The following is a 15,148-nucleotide window of genomic DNA, read 5'->3' as shown; positions in this document are numbered from 1 at the left end:
TACATTGAAACATTTATAAAATATATACCTTGTTCAGATTTTTTCCTTCAACTTTTGGCACACAAAAAAGTATGCATCTTGAGTCCTCTTCTGCTGCACTTAGTTTAGTGAACCCCCGAGCCGAATCTTCGCCAATCGATCACAGGTGAACGAATCGATCTGTAACTTAGGTAATTACTTATCATTGTGTGGATTGTATTGATGCACATATTAAAGGGGAATTTTTTTAAATCACTTGTCAGGGTGTAGAATGTATTGATACACATTGAATGGAATTTTTTTATTTTAAACAGCAGCTTGAACTGCTGTTTTTACAAAGACAAATCTGCATTTCTCATGAATCGCTGTTATATCCCGGATATATTTATATTTAGTAAATATACACAATCATGAAATATTTTCCTGGCCGCGCATATGAATAGCACTGTGGATATTCTGAACACGATACATAAAGCTTGGCCCCCTGCAGATGCACTTACCAGAACTCCCTCCTACTGTCTCTGTACGTTCTACCTACCTACCAATTAGACTGTAAGCTCCTGGGGGCAGGGACTCCTCTTCCGAAATGTTACTTTTATGTCTAAAGCACTTATTCCCATGATCTGTTATTTATATTATCTGTTATTTATTTGATTACCACATGTATTACTACTGTGAAGCGCTATGTACATTAATGGTGCTATATAAATAAAGACATACAATACAATACAATACAACAATAAAGGTCACAATAATTTTAATAAAAACAATAATGGTTAAAGCTATGTGGTATGGATGAGAGGTCAAAGAAATTGAAAACAGTGTAGAGCACATCCATGTGAAGCAATCGGAGTATGGTGATCATCTTTATGAACAGTGCTTCACAAATTGCACTGCATATTGTGATACCATTACTGTCTCTAGGTGGTGGAATAGGGCAGCTATGGGACTTTCCAGCGTACAGAGAGTTAATCTTCCTAGAGAAGCCAGCAGCAGCTGCTGGCTGAACTCCTGATTGCACGTGGAGTTTTAAAAGACAGGAAGTGACTACACACTGAGAGAGTCTGCTGTTCACAGAGAAGAGTTCTCCCCAGCTATGTGAAGCTGGCACATTCCCCTAGGCTGGCTGGACGATGGTCGTAGAGCCTGCCGGGACTGCCTGGGTTGGTAATCCCAGGAAGAAAGAAGGACTTGAGACCGTGCTGAAGCAGGGAATGTTCAGTCCATAGTAATGGAACTACAGAGGAGAGATTCTCTGAGCTCTCGTGGGGCTGAGCGCCCGTATGGAAGGAAGGACGCGAGACCATGCTGTAGCGGGGATGTCCCATCCTTAACATTGGACTTACAGAGTAGAGATTCTTTGAGCTCTCGTTCGGCTGAGCTCCCCTAGGAAGGAAGGACGTGAGACCGTGCTGAAGAGGGGACGTCTGCTCTAAACCCTGGAATAACTGAGAAGAGAAACATTTTATTGCTGTGTTCAGAGACTGTATATGTTCAGCTATAATAGTACCTGTTTGGGGGTGGTAACCAGTTTAGCTGTCCATCCATTTAGTAAGGGCTGAAGCTGCATGTATAGTTAGTCTCCTAAGAGGAGTAGGTGTTTATTTTATGATTTTGTTTTGACTTAAAGGGACAGTGGGCCTGTTAGTGTATTATTTATCCCTGTAAATAAACCCCATATAGAGAAATACTAAGTTTCCTTCCTTAATCTGGGACATAAGATCCTACGCTATGACGGAGACATCACAATATGTTTAAAATCTTTTTTTGATCATAATAAAAAATAAAAAAAAACACTGGCTTTTATAAAAGATGCAAAACAGAAACTGAACATAACATTCTCATGCATTCTAACGTTGTGTAGCTAAAAATGCTGGAGTCTGAGGATTTCAGGGCTTCTTTGGAAGGGAATTGACCATCCTCTTGATAACCCAAGCAATTGTGTGTTTATTGCCAGTGTCTTGGACACCCTCATTATTGTCAACTGCAGAACAAAATAAAGATAATGATCTTAAAAATGTAAAATCATAGTTCTTTTAAGCTTAAGTGGTCACGCCATTAAAGGCTAATGCAGACTCTTAAATATAAGATAATTATCGTTTAAAAAAAAAGGGACAATAAAAATCAATCGATATTGTACTACAGGATCCCTTAATAGGCCGTAATGCAGTGGACTGAAAACAGTACTTTGTATTTGCAGCACTATCCATCTTACTGTACCTATTGACATTTTGGGAGTGCAGTACTTCCCACACATTACTAATTTCTCATTCAGACAACGGGGAGAGACACCTGTGCTCAAAAAGGAGCAGACCTGGGAGATATGCTCATAGGAGTAATTATAATGTAATTTGCATATCCTATTAGCATGTATCCCAGGTATCTTCGGTGTGTGCTCCTTTTTAAGCACAGGTATCTCTCCACGTGTTTGAAGGGAGGTTTTAGGGGATATGTACATTATAGCATTCTCTCTAACAACAGGGTAAAACCCTGAATGTCCTTTAGTAGACATGTGATGTTAGGGGGAACACCTCTTTTGCTTATCATTAGCACTAACAGCAGAAAACAAAAAAACATATGTTATTTGAGGAATAGCACTGGGTTAACATTAGGTTATTTCACCTTATTGAATATAAGTTATGATTTAATGTAGGTTAATGTTATGTTAAATAGGTTAATGGAGCTTAGGCATCTGGTCCCTGTGGATTTATTTTGTCCCAGAATAGCTCCACCTTTCCTCTGATATAATTTCAGATTTTTGATTAAATGATTCTCAGACAGATGCATCACATCTAAGGCTTACTATGTTTTTTTTATGATTTCACAATTGCATGACATTGTATAAAAATGCTTCATACCAAGAAGAGATATAAAGAAGTAGGGTCCTCCACTGAACATCCCCTCAAATGACAAAGCAGACCTTCAGGAAACCATCCATAGCTTGGGGTGGTTGTTAAGATAACATTTAGAGTACAAGGAAGAGGAATAAAGCGTTGAATGCTAAAACAAAACTAGAAAGCACTGTTCTTTTCCTTCCATCACTGTAACATATGATAACCACACTGCACCTTTGAATACGCTCTAAGACTTTGGCTTTGTGCCTTGCAGTGTACACAGAGCATGCTGTTATCACATCACATTGTATGCTGTGTCTCCTCATGTGTTACTTCTTTCAGGGCATAATGCAGATCACTCAAGTTACTGAAAATAGGCTTATTGTGTAGAGTACATGTAGCCGCAGGGCATAATAATATTTGATTACATTTGATTTTATAATAACTATAATTGACATCATAGTATTTACAGTATGTCAGTGTATATGACACTACTATATATGGTTGCAATTTCAGACAATTTGTATATTTGTGCTATACGTTAAAACAAATCACTGTAAATCACAACTAAATGATATCGTTTTCAATCTGACGAGCAACTCACAGGTGTAACTGGAGATTCCAAGTTCATCATTGTACCTACTGTGATATCATTGACATGTATCTACAATAGCACAACCATGCCCATTGTGCAACCCTAGCTCCTCTTTGTGTTCAGCAGCAGTGGCGAACACCGGTTTTAATATAGCTATACATTATACTAAAAGGATTCTGAATGTAACAAATATACTTACCGTCCATTATAGTGTAGATTATTACATTTAGTTTGCAATAAAGTGGAGGTCCAAGTAGTCATTATAAGCAAACTTTTCAGCTCTCACTGAGTCTCGCTTCTTATGCATAATACCTTTTTTATTATCAATGGTCTCATAGATTCAAGTGGAGGATTATTCATTGAAGTCAAAACGTTTACATTATAATATTATACTGTTTGAGTTCGAACTCAAATGTAATTTATTCAGGACCTTTTAATTTTAGAGATCGATTCAAAAAACCCTCCATATAATGATTATAAAATGATAAAGCATGATAAAGCATGGGGCTTGGTTACAAACTGGATACATTATTTTTCCTACCACCATTCTATTTTTAAATTGAAATTAAGTCTTTGCTTAGGGTTTGGGCACTTTACTCCTATTAAAAACACCACTAATTAGGTAAACTGTTTACAGTCTACAGCTGAAAATGGCTCAAATGACAATAATGGCTGAATAGTGGTGCTTCTGTTTACCGGAATTCGAAGCAAAGAGGAATTCATTTATATCTAAACTGCAATAAAGAATTCAGCTTTAACTTAAAAAAGCATTTATCTACTCCGAGTTAACACTTCAGTCCAATTCCTAATAATTTGATTAAAACTATACAGGCCCGCCACAGGTTTCTCAGAAACGGCCCCAATACAGTTGCTGAGTCTGGTATGCGATAGTGATATTGTTGAACGAAGTGGAGGGAAAGGGAGGTAGCAGCCTGTCCAGGCCCATTCAATGAGGCAGGGGTCCTGACTGAGAAAGAGGGCCTGATTTGGTTGCAACTTCCAGGGTCTGCTGGCTGTGCACCTTTCCTTCATCGGGCTCTGGGAGATTGTCCTCTTTGGACAATATAGAACTGAATTCTCAAACCTTTTCTTAGAGATCATTAAGAAAATCCACATGGTTGCCATCAAGAGGGTGAGTGGAGAAGGAAGTAGCTGTGATAAAGGGATAAACTACTCCCTCAAAGTACTTGGGAAACACATTGGTTGCAGTTTGTTACAAAAGTAATTATTTCAATGTTTTCCCTGGTATCACAAGCTGCTTTTTAGTGGATGATTATTAATTTGTCTCTGACATTTTTATTGCAATTATTTTAATCAGTTGTCTTCCTTGGTTAGATTTCACTTCCCTGTGGATTTTAACCACTGTTAATTTCTCAGCCATTTATTTAATTACTGCTGCCAAGATGTTTCCGTTAGGTGTTTCTACCCTGAAGGCTTAAAAATGTCATACATGAGACAAGGCCAACTTCATGTCAGAGGCTCCTTTCAGTTTCACAGTGGTGATGTTTTAAAAGCATGAAATCTGACAGACCCTCACAATATACATATAATTCCTTTTTATCAAAAAAAGTTGGTCATTCAAACCCCATACAATCAATAGAACATAGGTCCAGATCCACAAAGCTCCGTTACTTTACTTAACGAGGCGTTAAGTTAACACAGTGTTAAGTGCTAACAGGTTTCTTTAAAGCTCACCAATGCCGTGTTCAATTTAGTTTTCAGCTGTTATGAGCCCTTGCGATATTATAACGGATATTAGTGCTAATGATATGCAAAAGAGGTGTTTCTTGTGCCAATGCCCATCCACAGAGCTCCGTCCTAGTTAAGAAAGTGCTATATATATCCCCTCATACCAACCGTCGAACAACATGTGGAGAGACACCTGTGCTCAAAAAGAAACACACCTGAGATACCTGGATATGCTAATGAGACATTACAATATACTGCCTATCCTGTTAGCAGTATACAAAATTTGATTTGGACTGTGGCTCCTCCTTCCCTAGTTTGAAGCTCACCCCCTCCCACTTTTAAATGTTTAAAGCTTACTCCATTCCACCTTCCACACTCATAGGAACTTGCGTGCAGTTTGATTGCGACAAATCTGATACAGAGTGCTTTTCCTTGTATTATACAGGTTAATAAGAGCTTCAATCAGATTTAGAACTATGCAACTAATTTTGACAGATTTATTATAAATCATCCTTCCTGGTAATGTACAGGTTATTAAGAATTTATATTAGTGTTAGGACCCTTGAGCCGTGGTCTGCCTTGGAGGGGCTCAAGGGCTTACAACACTTTGGCCAAAGAGTTAAACTAAAAGACCATTTTATTCAAAAGATATCTATATATATATATATATTTAGGCACTGTACTAACATTGTGACAGTGTGTCATTGGATGTAGCACTGAGCTCTGTCTGTGTTTCATGTTCTGTCTCTGGTTTTAAATATATATTGCCATGCTCAGTAGCACTCCTCTTTGACACTTATACATATATATATATATATATATATATATATATATGTTGTGGTTATTTTGGGGGTTCAATATGAGCTTAGAGGGGTCCTGTATGTTTTGTAGTCCATTCAATGTGCCATGAAACTCTGACATCTCATACTCTGTACCCAACCACAGCAAAAACAGGTCATTTATGTATCTATGATAGTTAGAAATTAAATGTCTATAACATTGTTAATTCAAAATGATTTTTAATTCATAGTGGCCCATGCACAAATTGGCAAGGGGGGTGGCCACATTCCAGCCCATCACCAGGCCAGTGAGTTGCAGGTAGAATTGTCTTTTACAACTTGAAATAGTTACAGGTAAGGACTAGGTTTAATAATTCTAGCATAAATTGGACTGGTGGACCATTGTACAGTAGCTAGTCGACTGGGTTTGAGTGTCTGTCACAACCGTCAGACCTTCAGAATGAGGAATAACAGTGTACAAACTATTGAGATCCATAGTAACTAAAATGGTGTCTCATGTGATGTTATATGCCTTTTGAATCTCATGCAAAAAGTAAGTGGTGTTTTTATGTAACTATTCAATTGACTTACTAGAGGTTGAAGCCCAAAATCTAAGAATTGGGAAAGGGGTTGGCAGAGTGAGCTGCGAGCTGATATTATAGGGCTGCCTGGGGGGGGGGGGGTCAGTGAGGGGTTTGTGAATTTTTGGGAGTGTGTAAATAATGGGACGAACAGGACGTATCTGTGTTAGGAAGGAAGCTATATCTAAATTGACCCATTGTAGCTGTGTGCCCAGTGCAATGAGAGAATCAATCTGTTTTTTAAAAACTAAATGTGGGATTGAACATCAATAGTTTGTACACTGTGGAATCATTTAGCTGTTTTAGAACCTGCAACCTATTGTATATATTTGGCATAATCTTGTATAACGACACCCTTATCAGCAGGGTGGATAATAATATGTTCATTGTTAATCAAGTTCTTAAGGCCTATTCGTTAATTCTGTGTGATGTTAGAATGGTTTCTAGTGTCTATTTTGAGGTGTCTGAGTCTCGTAAATGTAAATGTAACAATAGATGCATTGGTAGAGGGTGGGTAAAAAGAACTCTTTTTACGAAACGTATTTGTCTCTACAGGGAAATTGACTGACACAGAGTCTCTGTCATGAAAGAATTCCTTGAGTTTAAGGGTACGATTGAATTTATATAAATCCTCTTGTGACGTAAAAGCATCTGGATCAGTCGTCGGTGTAAACGACAGCCCTTTTTCGAGTAGCTGTGTCTGTGGGAGTTCATTCATAGGTAGACAAATGATATATTAGGGATGTTTGGGGTAAGAAGGTTTTCTGTTAGAGGTTCTTCCCCCCCCCCCCCTGTCTGATGAATTTCCTAAGTCCCTTTTTGTGCTTGGTCTGTGGTTGTGGAAGCGACAAAAATATACGCTCCAGATACGCTCTTTGGATACTTTCTTTTTGGAAATGTTTTCAAAGATTTGTATTCTAATATATCAGACAATAATCAAAAAAAAACATTAGTGTGTGAGAAAGCTCACACGAATAGTATTTTAGCCTATTGTAATGCACTTTGACATATTAATTTAACAAAAACGGAGCTCTTTAAATAGATATTAAAAATACAACTCAGTTGATACTCACTGTTTGACATAGCTTTTCACCCAAATTACCCATCTGTTCAATACCCATCCCCGTCAGCAGTGATTAATGCCAAATGAAATTGCCATATGGGTTGCATCTGTTCTATAGACTGCCATTTGACCAGCCCCGTTCTTCTTTCAGTAATCCACAGGTATTTTATATTGTGCTGGTATGGCAGATTTCATTGATGTTCCCCAAATTCCAACAAGTATCAAACTGTTCTTTTTCATTTAATTGAGATAACGTTTTCTTTTAGCTTTTTCCCCCCTCACTTAGAAGTAGATTTGTTAGTCATGTCAGACAATACAATGAACATTTGGCAGCCTACACGTGTGACAGAGGATGAAAAGAAAAGGCATAATGCCTGAGTCAGTGAGTTATCAGAAAGTTCTATTTTTTCCTGCCGCGTATCCCTTGTAACTGTGACTGCTCTATTGTGCGGTAAATTTGATAAATTACTGTAAGTGTTGATTAAAAAGAATGGAAAACGGCCATTGCTGAACAAATAGACCTGCAGTTCTGTACTTCAAAGAATGTGTTCAAAGGAATGTCAGCACTTTCTTACATGTCTGTGCTTAGTCTTCTCATTTTTTTATATATGTATTATTATTTTTATATGGAGAGAAGAAGTTGCATGGTGCTTGATAAAGGGCCACAAGCCCGAAACGCGTAGGTGTTCTGTTTTTGTGCTTTTGACCCATTAAAACTTTTATTGTGGGAACGCACCTCTGTGTTTATTTTTACCTCAGTCGAACCAGTGCTTCGTTTTTTCTTTCCCTGCTCTTATTATTTTTATAACATGGTGCAAAGTTTTCTGGTGATGGAGAGCTGTGCATTTATTGCTACATTGTGATATCTTCTAACGGTTCAACAAGAGAACTCTTCCTATATGTTCTGTAACGGTGTATAAAGCGCTTTCCAAACATTATAAGTCTGTTCTTCATGTCCTTTAACCTGATGAATCCGGGGGGGGGGGGGGGGAGTTTAGAGAGAGAGTCCCAATAGCTAATGTGTAGGCTCTATAGTCTCTATTCTCACAAATAGCACATTGCCTCCTAGAACCAAGAACAAAATGCAGCGCGGGATGTTTGAATTGTTCAGTGTAGTGACTAGCACCTTTTTTAAATAGAATTCAGTCACAAATACCTATTTTTAAATAGTTTCCAAACCTTTACTGTTTACATAGTACCGAGTATTAGATAAGACTATCCAAGCATTGTGATAAGACTATTTATAAACTGTTGTATATACAGGTAAATTGTTGATCCCGGCGGTTACTCTTTTGCTATTTTTGTTTGGCTAACGGTGACAGTTTCATTAGTTTACAGAGATACTGAGGAAGAACAACATTTACCTCATTGCCATTAAATGGACCAGAAGAAAATCAAAATGTACAAATTTTCACCGGCAGCAAATTTGTGTAAATTGAATGATGATAAAATCTTTCCAATGAAGCCGATTACATTTACAAGTGGTCTTAAAAAATATATTTTTTGCTTGCTGCATGGAATTGTTCTTATAAAATAGGAGGTGCAGCAGGGGCTCATGAAAGAATGCAAGCGAAGGCGTTTACTTTTGACCACAAGAATATTATACATGGATTATACATTTCAAAGGCAAAGAGAAGTACAAAAAGTTTATGCTAGGGGTTACTTTACAGTCCCTGGAGATAATTCAATAAACTGTGATAGTGCTGACCGGGGCAACTACCATTGACCTCAATGGGAGTCTCAGTGAGTGTTTTGTGTGATACCTCCCCAATCCACACTACAGCAGTTTAATAAATAGCCTCTACTGAATCAAATGGGCCTTAATAAGTAAGCAATTTGAGGTTTCTGATGTCCTATAACAGGTCAATCATTATGTGACCCTGTACCTTTTCCTTTATTATGACCCAATGGCATTACAAACTGTCAGGACCTGGTTAAACATGGTGGGGAATGAGGAATATGGTTAATGTTGGAATGAGAACGAAGACATTTCTTCCCATCACTGAAATATATAATAATTGGTGATTGCAGAATGAGAAATGTTCTTACAAATTTGGGGTCCATATAAAGAAAGGAGATTGTAAATGATGCTTTCCTCTTCATAAACCAGATGCTATATTTCTAGACTGAAAGAAGACACCCCTTTCACGTAATAAGTAACAGCACAAATAAGAGGCATCCCATATACCCAATAAAGCTTAATAGATCTGCCAAATAATTTAGTAAATTATAAAATTATTAACGATGTATTAACTCTTTTCACATTGAAATGGTCTAATTATCATAGAACAAATTACTTTTGACTACTCTTACACTGACCACATTTAACCTTTTCACATTTTTCATTTATTTAAAGGTTGCAGCTCATGGACTCCTGAGAAGTTCAGGCTTAAAGAGTTTGTCATTCAAAAGGTACGATATTGTTTATTTGGTTAATCCTCATTTACTGTAAATCAGTGCGTTTTTCAACTTTCTATTCTACTGAAGCTCTCTGTAGAAAGGTAAAAGATAACAGAACAAGGGCAACTAATATGAGCAGATTAGGTGGGTGAGAAAACACAGGGCCTGACTTGTGTCGGAAATGCAATACGTGTACAAATATTAGTGCCAGATTGGCACTGTCGCAATGAATAACCTTTGTAGTGCAGAATTCTAGTAGACAGAACAGCAAATAAAAATATGGCTTGTGAGCACATTCGCATCTCAGACAGGTCTGCAACCCTGTTTCTCACCATTATTTCTTAGCATACTGTGATTCCACTGCAGCCAGGGATTCTGGGTAATGACATGCAAATGAGCACACAGTAGACAGAACAAAACTTCAGGTGGGAGTTGCTAAAAGATCTTAACATTTATAGAGCACTCGTATGATGGTTCTTTGAAAGGTAGGACTATCACGTAATAATAAGTCTTCAATCAATATGTGCAATGGACATCAACATTTAGATTTCTTTTAATAAATTCAGTCTAAAAACAAGCAGCCAGAAATAATATATGAGTATATACTGTAGAGAAAATGTTGCACGTACACAGTGCTGGAGGTGACCACCCACAACAATACTGAAACCTATTTTTATAACATGCCTCCCATTGTGGTATATTTCCGTTAAATAAGGGATTGGGCTATTTTAATTCAAAATATGCATGCTTTACTCGCACAGCCAGTAGACATCTTTCAGTCCCTAACTTTGATCTCTTTTCTAAAAATATGCAAAAAAAAAATATGTAAGGGGGTACAGTTACTGACACAAAAAAAAGAAAAGCAAATGCATCGTCTCTGATATGCAAATACTATACCGTTTCATTTCTTAAGATATTACAAAATAATGTTTTTATAAATAAACATAACTGTGAAATATAAAGATTTATTGCTTCATACTCTGCTCTGATTAAGCATTAGGGCCATATTTACTGTGGTGCTACTTCACTTTCCAGCGCTGGAAAACACACCTTACGGCCCATTCACTCACATGGGCTGCAACGTATTTTCTGGTGCTGGATGGTGTCTTATGGGATAGCGTTGCTTAGTAAATATGTACGCCAAATCTTACTTTTTTTTTAATTCTAAACTGGCTGAACGACTGATTATTTTCTTGAGCTTTTTTATGTTCGGTGTGTAAAGCTGTATTTTTTGTTAAAATGAAACTTTGGCTTGTAAAACATTTGGAGAAAGAACTGGACGCAACATGGTAGGCTTAAGTGTACCTTATGCTACCAAAGGCAAAACAAGAATCTGTTGCATAAGGCTCTCGAGAGAGATATAAGAAGGGGAGGAGTCATTGTTGATTTTCCCTTTTCTGTATAGATAACCTTGAAGAGGAGAACGTGTCTCTTTATTGTTATAAGGACATTCATTATACATGACATAACTGACCAGCAGAAGAAGAGGCGTTAATCATTTCCCCGCATCCAATAAACGTTTATTCTGTCTTTGGATGCCTGTGAGATATGATGACTCATTTTATAAGATCTCTTTATTTCCCTCCTGAGTTGTAAATGCCTATTTTTTCCTTTTAAAAATCCCACTGTAAAGTGAGGGGAAATGAGGTGGACCTGGATGGTAAGCAAAGTATCATAAAACGTGTGTGATGATTCCACTGCTCATAGAACATTATAGTATTATTATTAATATTTATTTGAAGGGTGCCAAGATTCTCACTAGAGCAGTTCGATGGGAAAAGGAGAGGGGGCTTTAAAAACCAAGCTGCACTAACTAAATAGTGAAAAAGAAATTCATTCGGTCAGGAAGGAGGGCGCATTACAGGGGGGAGGTAGCCTCGTGTAAGGTTAGAGTTAATTTGGGGGGTGGACGTTGGGGTATTTATGGAGAGGGAAACAACTTACCTACAGAAAAAATGGAGAAGGAGAATCGTCCCTAGTGAGGATGAAGTGAGTCCCAGGGTGATTCTTACCATCAAGCAGGCTCAAGGTTCGAGTGACCCACGGGGGGTCCCAAGCGATGTTATAGGGGTATGCCTGGCCAAGGGCAGCGGAATGCATGACTCTAGGGTTTGATTGGCATCTAGCTAGGTGGACTGCCAATGTGGCGGGGAGAGTCATGGTGGGACGGGTCATGGGTTCAATAGAGAGCTATACTGTATGGTGAGAATGGAAGGACCTTCTTTAAGTCTCATTACTAATAAAGCTATTGCAATTTTACTTCCTTTTTAGTGTCAGTGTTTAGTGTCAGTGTTTTTTTAAGGAGAAGGTATGTGGAGGCTCCACTGGTCAAGTCACTTAGAACATATATATATACAAAATATTATATATATATATATATATATATATATATATATACAGTGGTTGACAAATCACCAAAAAATCTACTCGCCACACAAAAAAATCTACTCGCCACCTAGTACCAAACGTGTGCTGCTTGGGCCAATATTTACTCGCCCGGGGGTTAAATCCACTCGCCCGGGGCGAGCAAATGTATAGGTTTGTCGAACACTGTATATATATATATATATATATATATATATATATATATATATATATATAATATTTTGATAAAGATTGCCAGATTGGGCTTTTGCTAGTCTTCTTTGCCTTGTGCATGGAGTCCGCAGGCATCTGTAGTTATTAAGATCCTCAGTAGTGGAAGTTACTTTGTATCTTTTCCACAAGGCATCCCTAAAACTGTAATGCGCAATAAGTTTGGTTTGCCCTCCGTACTCTTATTTTGTGTTTTGGGGTATGAGTATCACAGAGATTTAAGAACTCTCTTTGGAAATAATCAAGGGCAGAATTTGGGGTCAGCTATCAAGTTGATTCTGTACCAAGGGCAGTTGGTAAGATCAGCCATAAATTGTTGTGGGTTAAAGTTCTAAATGTTCTAGAAAGTAAAACTTTAGGGCTTGACTTGAGTGGTGTGTGTTTCCTTACACAGTACACTATTGCATGGTTACTGAAAATGTCAGGTACAGTAGGATACTAGATGATTGGATTATGTTGGGACAAGAGGATAAGATCCAATCTAGCAAGGAATGGTTGCAAGATTTTAGGTTTGTCCGTGTAGGTTGGGAAATTAGTTGAATGGACTTGAATTGTTTCCAGATTTTGTTGTTTTTAGGGTCAAGTCAATTAAGGTTGAAATCACCAAGAACTACGCTCACTCTTCCCATTCAGAGAGGAAATTGAGCCAAGAAAGTGAGTCATATCAGTCAGGGATTGTAGTGGGGCTTTAGGGGGGCGTTAGATGCCAGCAATAAGAATGGGCTTAGAGAAGGGCAGGGAAATATTACCAACTAAGTTTTCAAAAGAGGATGGACTTGGTGGGCAATTTAGCATTTTAAATTGTAAGGAATCTTCAATATAACATAACACGCCTCCTCCTCTCTTTGACCTATCTTTCCTTAAAATGGAGTATCCCTGAATGGAGTTAGATGTATCAAGGGTTTTGGGAGCTATCCATATTTCATTGAGAATTATGGCTTTAGGCTTATGCAGAAGGTACACTTACATTCGGTTAGCTAAAGCTGGCTAATACAGGTAGATTCTATAATACAGGTGTAAGCTCTCACGGGCAGGGCCCTTATTACCTTTTTTATCTGTTTGCGCATGTTTTTCCTTATTTGTAGGTCATTCTGTTTATGTATGTACTTGAAATTATTCTATTCCTTAAAAGTACCGCGCTGCGAAATGTTAGCACGGTAAAAATAAAGGGTATGAACTGAGGTTGTGTCTAGCAAATATGACGGAAGTGTAGGTACCAGTGGTTGTAAAAAGGAATCTACGTATTGTGAGAGGTTAGCTGTGAGGGAGTTAATACCAGAAATAATGGGCCTCCGAGGTGGATTAGAAAGTGATTTGTGAATTTTAGGCAAATGATATAGAATAGGGATGGTGGGAGCAGCACAATACAGGTAATCCTGGCCCCACTCCTGATCAGAGACCCTGCCCCCACTCCTGATCAGAGACCATGCCCCCACTCCTGATCAGAGACCCTGTCCCGAGCAGTCTGTATTGGGACTTCTGACAGTTCTGCTTTAACAAAATTTACATTACAATATACATCAAGTGGTCACTAGTGATTGCCAGTGATGTTACCATATACAGTAAGTCCTCGTTTTACGAAGCTTCGCTTTACGACGAATGGCTTATCCGACGCTGTCCAATGCATCCCTATGGCTGGTTATACGACGGTTTTACGACGCCAAAATGGCTTATCCGACGCTCTTACGACGCTTTGCAAAGTTGCAACATTATGTCAATCAGAAAGCTGCAGTCAGGGAAATCATCCAGATCAGTCTGTGTGAAGGTTTTGTGGTATATTTATGCCTTTAAACATGTCTAACAGTTTTATTATACAGTTCTGGATTAAATAAATAGAATCTTTACATCATACTGTATGTGTGTGCAGCATAATCTTATTGTTTGAGTAAAATATTTTGTGTATTTTAGCATTAAAAATGCCTTCAGGAACGGAACGTTTCATTTAAACAGTGTTCCTATGGGAAAACGGGTTTCGCTTTACAACGTTTCGCTATCCGACGCCATTTTGAGTAATGCATTGCGTTGGATAACTGAGGACTGCCTGTAAATCTTTAAGGAAATCAGTTTCTGGACAGGTCTGCAGCCCTGCATTTCCCCATAATCTCCTAGCATACAGTGCTTCCACTGCAGCCAGGGATTCTGGGTAATGGCAAGCAAATGAGCACACAGTGAGTCATCTACTTCTTATTTTAACATAACCTCATGCCTGCCGTACTACACAGCTCTTCAGCACAGCCTGGGTTAAAGAAGTGCATACTCACAGACAGATCTTTCGACCTTTAGGGTCTCATCAGTGCGAGACTGGTTATACTGGCTTTGCAACATGAAGCTGATAGTGGATACAAGCAAGTTATGATTGGTAAAAATTTTTTTTTTTGAAATGACAAAAACCCTCAACAGTGTACAGTAAATAAAAAATCTCTTGTGAGCACACTCGCATGTCCCAGACAGGTCTGCAACCCTGCCTTGTGGACACTGAACAAACCTTATATGGAATGTGCCACCCGAAATGCCGTAATTGCATGCAGGGATGTATGTATAAGCAAGTGGTTCATGAAGGGGTAGCCATCAGGAAAGGGTTATATAAAGAACCATGTTACTCTAACTAACTAGTGCGGGGATCAGGATTTGCA

General features: G+C 38.2%; 1 protein-coding gene across 1 annotated transcript in view; it reads left to right on the top strand.

The window, feature by feature from the left end:
• Positions 1-15,148, top strand: part of BMPR1B (bone morphogenetic protein receptor type 1B) — a 408,155-nt gene that overhangs the window by 79,802 nt on the left and 313,205 nt on the right. The window contains exon 2 of the mRNA XM_075609777.1: positions 9,877-9,932. The gene's annotated coding sequence lies outside the window, so the exon portion shown is untranslated. The remainder of the gene's footprint in view (positions 1-9,876; positions 9,933-15,148) is intronic.

Source organism: Ascaphus truei, chromosome 1 (genome assembly GCF_040206685.1).
Source record: "Ascaphus truei isolate aAscTru1 chromosome 1, aAscTru1.hap1, whole genome shotgun sequence".
NCBI classification, from domain to species: domain Eukaryota; kingdom Metazoa; phylum Chordata; class Amphibia; order Anura; family Ascaphidae; genus Ascaphus; species Ascaphus truei.
Note: the sequence above shows the minus strand (reverse complement) of the source record. Positions and strands in the feature narration are given on the sequence as shown.